This window comes from Arachis ipaensis, chromosome B09 (assembly GCF_000816755.2).
Source record: "Arachis ipaensis cultivar K30076 chromosome B09, Araip1.1, whole genome shotgun sequence".
Taxonomy (NCBI): domain Eukaryota; kingdom Viridiplantae; phylum Streptophyta; class Magnoliopsida; order Fabales; family Fabaceae; genus Arachis; species Arachis ipaensis.
The window spans coordinates 120,100,932-120,110,164 of NC_029793.2; positions in this window are offsets into that span (position 1 = coordinate 120,100,932).

The window sequence follows — 9,233 nt, forward strand, 5'->3', positions numbered from 1 at the left end:
ATCAATACTAATTGGGTAGTTAACCCAATAAAAATAATGTTTGTCATCATCAATTAATTTAGTTAATTTCTTAACTCAACACGATTCTATTCAAGCTGAAGAACGGAAGTCATAAGATTCTTTTCAATGTTTATTACATCCCAATGATGAAAAATAATATCTTGAATATTGGGCAAATTATGGAGAATGGTTGCAAGATAGTCATGGAAGATCACTATATTTGGCTTAGAGATAAAAATGGAAATCTTATTGCTAAGGTTTCTATGACAAGAAATCATATGTTCTTGTTAAACATGAGAAGTAGTGGAGCTATATGTTTGAAGTCATGTATCGAAGATCCATCATGGATTTGGCATATGAGATATAGAGATTTAAATTTTGGTGGACTCAAAGAATTGGGAACAAAGAAGATGGTAAAAGGAATTCCAACAATTGATCATCCTCATCAGTTATGTGAAGCTTGCTTACTTGGAAAACATTCAAAAAAGAGTTTTCCAAAGCAGTCCAAATCAAGAGCTACGAAGCCATTTAAGTTTATCCACGTGGACATTTGTGACCTATCAAGCCTTTATCACTTGGTAAGAGTGCTTATTTTCTACTTTTCATTGATGATTATTCAAGGAAAACATGAGTTTATTTCTTGAAGCAAAAGAGCAAAGCATTTAATGCATTCAAGAAGTTCAAAGCCCTCGTTAAAAAGGAAAGTGGCTATGAGATAAAAGCTCTCAGAACTAACAGAGGTGGAGAATTCACTTCAAATGAATTCAATACATTTTGTGAAAACCATGGTATTTGACATCTCCTGACTGTTCCTAAATCACCTCAACAAAATGGAGTTGCTAAAAGAAAAAATAGGACAATTCTAAATATGGCGAGAACGATGTTGAAGAGCAAGTTATTGCCAAAAGAGTTATGGGAAGAAACAGTTACATGTGCAGTTTGTCTCTCAAACCGCTTACCTACCAAGAGTTTGAGAGATATAACACCTCAAGAAGCATGGAGTGGTTTAAAACCTAATGTGTCACATTTAAGGGTTTTTGGATCTATTGCATGTGTCTAAATTCCTGAGCAAGAAAGATCAAAGCTTGATGATTGGAGCCAAAAGGTCGTATTTATTGGCTATGAGGAGAATACTAAAGGCTACAAGTTCTTCAATCCTGACAACAATAAAGTAATAATAAGCAGAGATATTGAGAAGAAAGTACAAAGTGGGACTGGACTATACAAAATGAAGCTACTTATGATTTTTTGCCTTACTTTGAGGAAGAAGAAGCTCCAATGCAAGAAGTGCAAGATAAAACTGATCCTTCAACACTAGCATTAACCCCACTATCATCATCATTGTTATCTCTATCCTCTAGTTCAAGCGAAGACCCTCATAGATGTTAAAGTCTCACTATTCTCTATGAGCAAACTAAAATGCTAGAGGATGAGAGAATTTATTGTGTCTACTCTCCAATGATGAGCCTTTGAGTTTTAAAGAAGTTTTCAAAGATGAAAAATGGATACAAGCTATGGCGGAGAAAATTCAACCAATTGAGAAGAACAACACTTGGAAACTTGCATCACTTCCAAGTGGTCATCAGTCTATTGGAGTCAAATGGGTCTACAGAGTTAAGAAGAATGCTAAAGGTGATGTAGAAAGGTACAAGGCAAGACTCGTTGCAAAGGGGTATAAGCAAAAGCAAGGAATAGATTATGATGAGGTGTTTGTTCATGTTGCTCGCTTGGAAACGATAAGGCTATTGTTATCACTTGTAGCACAAAATCACTGAAAAATCCACCAAATGGATGTGAAGTCTGCTTTTTTGAATGGTAATCCTCTGGAAGAAATTTATATTGAACAACCTTTGGGTTTTGTTGTTGAAGGTTGTGAAGATAAGGTGTTAAGGCTTAAAAGGGCTTTATATGGACTAAAACAAGCTCCAAGAGCTTGGAATGATTGTCTTGATATGTATTTTTAAGACAATGGTTTCACTAGGTGCATTCATGAATATGCACTTTATGTGAAAAAGAAAAGAGAAAATTTTTTATTTGTTTGTGTCTATGTGGATGATCTTATATTCACAGGAAATAACCAAATAATGTTTGAAGAATTTAAAAAGGTAATGGCTCAAGAATTTGAGATGAGTGATATGGGTTTAATATCTTATTACCTGGGAATTGAAGTGAAACAAATGGAGGATGGAATTTTCATCTCACAAGAGGTTTATGCAAGAGAGCTATTGAAGAAACTCAACATGTTGGACTGTAATCCTACCAATACACCTGTTCCGAGGGTTACCAGAAACGTTGATTTGGGCCTGAACGTGAGGTCCAAGTCCCTTTGAGTGGCAGTGTCTGACTTGTGATGCCGAGGTACCGCCTGTCTGAGTTCCTCGTGAGGAGGTGGGAGGGTGATACTTGCAAGAGACTTTGATGCTTAAGTTAGCAAGGGTTTTAAGCAGGTTTTTAGTAGAGTAGAACGTGAGTTATACCTGGGGGGTGCCAGTGTATTTATAGTAGAGTAGTTCTATCTTTTCTGATAGATAAGCGTTCCCTTTATCTTGGGAGTTTGTTGGGATTCACCTTCTAGATGAGGTAGAGATTTAAGGAGGCAGTTACTTATTTTAGTCAAGTAGAGCTGCACCTCTATGCCATTGTCCGACCTCTTTAAAGAGGTCGGGTGAAAAACTGAAGATTGATGGTTTAGAAGTTATAGTAAACTCTCGTTGCAAGTATAGTTACTAAACCAAGCAATCAACCTTTCTTACAAACGTTTTGGTTGTCACAAGTAACAAACCCCTTTAAAATTGATAACCGAGTATTTGAACCTCGGGTCGTCTTCTCAAGGAATTGCAGGGAAGTATGTTCTTATTATTGGTTATGAGTCTTTTAAATTGGGGGTTTTGAAAGTAAGGAAGCAGTATGTTGAATGATAAGAAAAATAAAATAGTAATAATAAAATAAACTCTTAGCAAGGTAATAGAATTGGAAGTCCTATCCTTATCAATTGTGATGAGAATTGGATTTTAATCCCACTTTGTTAACCTCTAACTATGAAGGTAATTCAAGTGGATTAATTAGCTTAATCCTCAGGTCCTAGTCAATTCCTATAGAAAGACTAGAGTTATTGGAGCAACTCCCAATTTCAACCACTACTTTATTTGACAGCTCAAGCGTTACCAATTACTTAACCAAAGCCAAAAGGAAAGAGAATCTACTTGAATGAAAATAATTTGAATACATAAATTAAAGAGAGCAATCGTAATTCTGAAATACCTCAAAATATATTAAATAGAACATTCAAATCTTAACATGAGAAGGTTCATAAGCTAAATTGGAATATTAACAAGTAAAAGCATTGGAATAATTAAAAATAGAAGAGAAACATCAATTAAAGGAAAATATTGGACCTGGTATTGAAGCAATAAAATTAAAAGGAATCCTAAATCCTAATCCTAAGAGAGAGGAGAGAACCTCTCTCTCTAAAAACTACATCTAATCCTAAAAATTATGAATTGTGAGCTTGATTATGAATGGATGCATTCCCCCACTTTATAGCCTTTAATCTGTGTGTTCTGGGCTGAAAACTGGGTCAAAAGCAGCCCAGAATCGCCCCCTGCGATTTCTGTTACGTTCAGGTTGCGGGCAAGTGACGCGGAGGCGTCGTCAACGCGTCCGCGCGAATTGAAGTTCGCAGATGCGACGCGGGCGCGTCATTCACGCGTTCGCATCGCCTAACTTCGGGAAAAATATGGCAAATTATATATCAAATTGAAGTCCCGGACGTTAGCTTTCTAACGCAACTGGAACCGCATCGTTTGGACCTCTGTAGCTAAAGTTATAGCCGTTTGAGTGTGAAGAGGTCAGGCTGGACAGCTTAGCAGTTTCTCCAACTTCTTATATTCTTTCCACTTTTGCATGCTTCCTTTCCATCTTTTGAGCCATTTCTGCCCTGTAATCTCTGAAATCACTTAACACACATATCAAGGCATCTAATGGTAATAAGAGAGGATTAAACATAGGAAACTTAAGGCCAAAGAAGCATGTTTTCAATCAAAGCACATAATTAGGAAGGCAAATGTAAAACCATGCAAATAGTATGAATAAGTGGGTAAAGAGTTGATAAAAACCACTCAATTGAGCACAAGATAAACCATGAAATAGTGGTTTATCATCGGGCTTATCGTGAAGTTCACCTTTATTGGTGGGTCTTCTTGCGTTTATTGGGCCTGACTCTAAAATATGATGTTTTTCAAAAGTTAAGGATTATGATTGGAGTCGGAAAATTATCAAGTTTAAGGGGAATGTTAAAAATAAACTTAATTGTTAGAATTTAAGAATTGATAAAAACCACTATTTAAATGGGTTGTCTATATTTAGTTTTATTTTAAAGCATTTGTTTATTTAGGATGTATTAAAATTTAGATGTCAAAGAGAAGTATAAATATGTATATAATCATTTCATAATATACACACAACAAATATATTCAATACATTCCTCTTCATTTTATATAATCTTCGTGAGTGTGTGTGCCTTGTTCTTTTATTTTCCAACATATCATTCTTGGTGGAAGCGATCCTGAAGATATTGGTACTTCCCTGAACGAAAAATCTCAAAAGATAACTATTTATCAACCTGGATGAAGAAATGATAGCACAATCAGGAAATGTCAACTATATTCGTACCTATCTTCGTAAAAAGGTATATCCTTATATTAGCTACTTATTTTCATTTGCAGCATTCATATATTTTAGTTACTAATTTTTTAATTAATTTTTTATAAAATTTGTGTAGGCAAAAAAGGTATCCAAAGCTGTCTTGAATTCGTCACCCAAAGATCACAACTTAAATGAAAATTGGGCGAAAGAAGGGCAGACCAAAGGGTTCCAACGGACCTAGAATACTATCATCTGAAATTGGCTGTGTATTCCCAGTTGAACTAAAGTCTAAATTCCATCCAACTAAGGAAATGTAATTAACACTACAAGAATGTCAAATATCACTTTATGTATTTGGCCACGACCTATATGAAGGATAAAAACATTCAGTTAACTACTTAAGAAAAATAAAACTTATAAATATAAATAATTTAATTATTGATATCGAATATTATTTCTGTGTCTTTTTTATTTGTAAGTTTTTATACAACTATAACTTTTTTTGCATCTACATATGGAGACTCTGTTCAAAAATAGAAATATTAAAATGAGTCGAGTAGATTTTTAGTGTCTTATCCATGACAATAAAGTATACTCTAATGTAAGTAAATACGGTAACTTTTATTAGGTTTGTGAAAAACATATTTTAGTTATTAACATGTTCATATCCATGTAAATTTGAATGTTGGCAGCCCTCAAAACAACAATGGCACAACATATTAATGATGCCTTTGAAGAGATGTCCAATAAAATAACAACTTGGTCTCTACCACCACAATTTGAGATAAGAAATTTCAGTAACGGACCCCCAAAAAATATATGGTCTCAATGAAACTAACGATTTATAATAAAAAATTAGGTTGATGCCCTTAATCCATACATGCTACGTCAATAGGTGTATGAAAAGTACAAAAATATTTGGATGCTGAAGTCTTCTACGTTAAAATATGTATCTCATTTTCACTCATTTTCAGTCACCCCTCTATTTGAATTTTTAGAATTTTTTTTTAGTTTAATTGTCCATGAATCATGTCCACACAGATATATATATACCACTCATTGACGATATTTTTTACTGGTTCTTGTTGGTAATATCCATTAACGAGAGAAAGGTCTACAAACTTGATTCATATCCAAACCCAAAGCGAGATATTTCCAAGAAATTCGTCATGAGATGGACAGTGAGCTATTGAATCTTCCTAGTGTATATTAGTTGTTGACAGCATAGTAAATTATATATTTTTAAATATTACTTATTATTGCTTACTAATTCATAGGATGCTATTATAAGTGTATTATGTACAATTTTTTAAACACTTTTTTTAATTTAATTTTAAGTTTTTCCTGTACGTGTTATTTAAAGTTCATTTAACATTAACATGTTTTTTTATTCATTTTGTTTTGAGCCCTAATTTGGTCTATTAGATTTCATCTTCTTTAATCCATACTCCAGCACTAATATATTATACAAAAAAAAAAACATTTCAATGGACAATTGATCTTTCTGTAATATTCGTAGCATCCCTGATTGCAACACATGGTTTAAAGCCAATTTTATTGTGATATGTTTGTTAACTAGGTTAAGAATAGTAATGATCCTAATTATTAATATGTCTTGTATTTTATAATGATAACACAGCAGTTTGGTTTCTTAAGTGGATGGCAATAGAGGACATGTTTCAACCCAATCTCACTATTAGGTAAGTTGACAAATTTTTACCATGTGTACTTTTCGTATTTTTTGACACAATAATTAAATTAAAATTTTTTTGTATTGTAGTCCTTTGACTCCAAATTTCAAATGCTTGCTGGATGTGCAATTTTGAATGGGACTCACAATAAATATAATCACATAGTCAAACATCATTCTGCAGTTAGGTAGAAAGCATTGGTCGGCAATTAAATGGTCAGAGTATTTATTATTAGAAAAGGATAGAATGCATTTGATTTGATTGTTAGGTATTTAAGTTGTTTTTTATGGAGTCTATTTTTTAGTTACTCTTTTTATTTCTCTTTTATATATTGTTTTAATATTTAGGATTTTTTAGTTACACATCTTTCATATAACACTTTATTTTTTTCATTGAATTTCAATTATGTGGGGTTAAGAATTTAAAAATTACTAAATTATATTAAATTACCAAAATATATCAATATATTAGTTTTTAAAAGTATTTTTATATCATTTTTATACATGTCTATAATTAATATATAAAGGGGATATAGAAGTTTGGTGTTAAATTCTATCTTTCTATTTCATCCCTACTACTATAATTTAAAAACATTTAGTTATTCATTAAACATACAAAACTCACATTCTGTAGTAGTTATTATAGTAAAAGCTGCTACAAAAGTCACATTTTCTAGCAGTTTTTATAATTACTGAAATTTATATATGAATATCTATTTATTTATTTTTTAGACACTAATTTGTTTATTCTAAAAGTGTTGAGTATTTTTTATTTTATTTATAATGTAAAAAGTAATATTTTATTTTATTTAATATCTAATAAATTTAGACTCTGATTTCTTTTATTTTTTCGTCATAGTGATAGAAATATTTTATTTTTTTAATACCTTTAATAAATTAAAAAAAAAATAAGAATTTGGTATCCAATTCTTTTTTTCTATTTTACTCCTACTATTATAATCTATAACAACATTTGTAGTTACTTTGTTAAGTTATGCAAAAATCAGGTTCGGTAAAAAAGAATATAACATTGAACTTTTTAAAATAAACACAAATAAGAATTAAGAATCAATAATTAAAAATTACTAAATTGTTAAGTATTTTTAAAAAGAATATTTTTAAATCCATGAACATTTAAAAAATTAAGAATTTTAAAAAAGTTTTTATAGATTATTTTAAGGGCAAGTTACTTAAATAAAATGATCGAAAACTAAATTTATCAAATTACAACTTTCTGAAACTTCATACTTATTTTTCTATAATTATATAAACTGCTACCGGCACCAGCAAATTTAAAACTGAACGTAATCTGCTACTAGTAGCTGCGGTTTACGTTAAAATAGAACCGCTATAGGTTGTAGTGGTTTCTAAAGAAGGCGCAACATACATAAACCGCTGCTGACTACAACGGTTTATGTACAATTATGGGTAGGTAAATCCGTGGCATACCGTAGCGGTTCATGGATAGATAAATTCTATCAACATTTTTTGTCACAATTAAAGATAGTTATAATATAATTAATATTTGACCGCTGAAATAATAATATGATTATTTATCAAATAAGAAAAAAATACCATTAAATTAGGAATCGAAAGTGGTGTTGCGTGGTAGCAACAATAAGTTTAATCTTACATATTTTTTAATATATAAAAATTTAATATTTTTACCATCATTCAATTAAATTTATCCATTTTTAATATTTTTAGAAAATAATTTAAAAAATATACTCTTTATTCTTTAAGCAAATAGTAATCACCTTTATTTACTCAAAAAATAGAGAGTACATTACTCTTTTATTCTAGACAATAATAAAAATATAATATTTAAGTGTTTGTTTTGAAAAATTTTAATTCATTTTTAAGAATTGTCTTTGAAAATATATTATTTTAAATTTTTAAAATTTGGCAATAGAGGACATGTTTCAACCCAGTCTCCCTACTAGGGTAAGTTGACAAATTTCTACCTTATGTACTTCTTGTATTTTTTGACACAATAATTAATTTAACTTTTTTGTATCGTAGTCCCTTGACTCCAAATTCGAATGCTTACTGCATGTGCAACTTTGAATGGAACACATAATAAATATAATCACATGATCAAACATCGTTCTGCAGTTAGGTAAAAAATATTGTTGGCAATTAGATGGTCAGAATATTTATTATTAGGAAAGGATAGAATGCATTTAATTTGATTGTTAGGTATTTAAGTTGTTTATTATGGGATCTATTTGTTCGACCAATTACTCTTTTTATTTATCTTTTATATGTTTTTCTTAATATTTAGAATTTTTTAGTTAAACATCTTTTATATAGCACTTTATTTTTTCGTTGAATTTCAATTATGTGGGGTTAAGAATTTAAAAATTACTAAATTATATTAAATTGCCAAAGTTTAACAATATATTACTTTTTAAAAGTATTTTTATATCATTTTTATACATGTCTATAATTAATATATAAAGGGGATATAGAAGTTTGGTGTTCAATTCTATCTTTCTATTTCATCGCTACTACTATAATCACTACTAGAAAACTAGTTATTACAGACGGATATTTCCGACGGATTTTATCCCACTGAAATACAGAGAGAATTTCAGAGGGATTTTTTTGTCGGAAAACAAAAAAAATAGATTAGCATAAATTACAGACGGAAAAGAGAATCCGTCGAAAATTCCGTCGGAAAAATTAATTTTTTCAATGAAAAATGATTACAGACGGAAAATCCGTCTGTAATTTAAATTTTCCGTCGGAAATATTGAAAACCCTAATTTTATCACCATCCATTTCACACTCCATTCACACTCCATTCGAACACCATTCACACTCCATTCACACTCCTCTTCTCCCTCATCCCTCGAACTCTTCGCCCTGCAGCCCGCCGCTCGCAGCCACCGCAGTC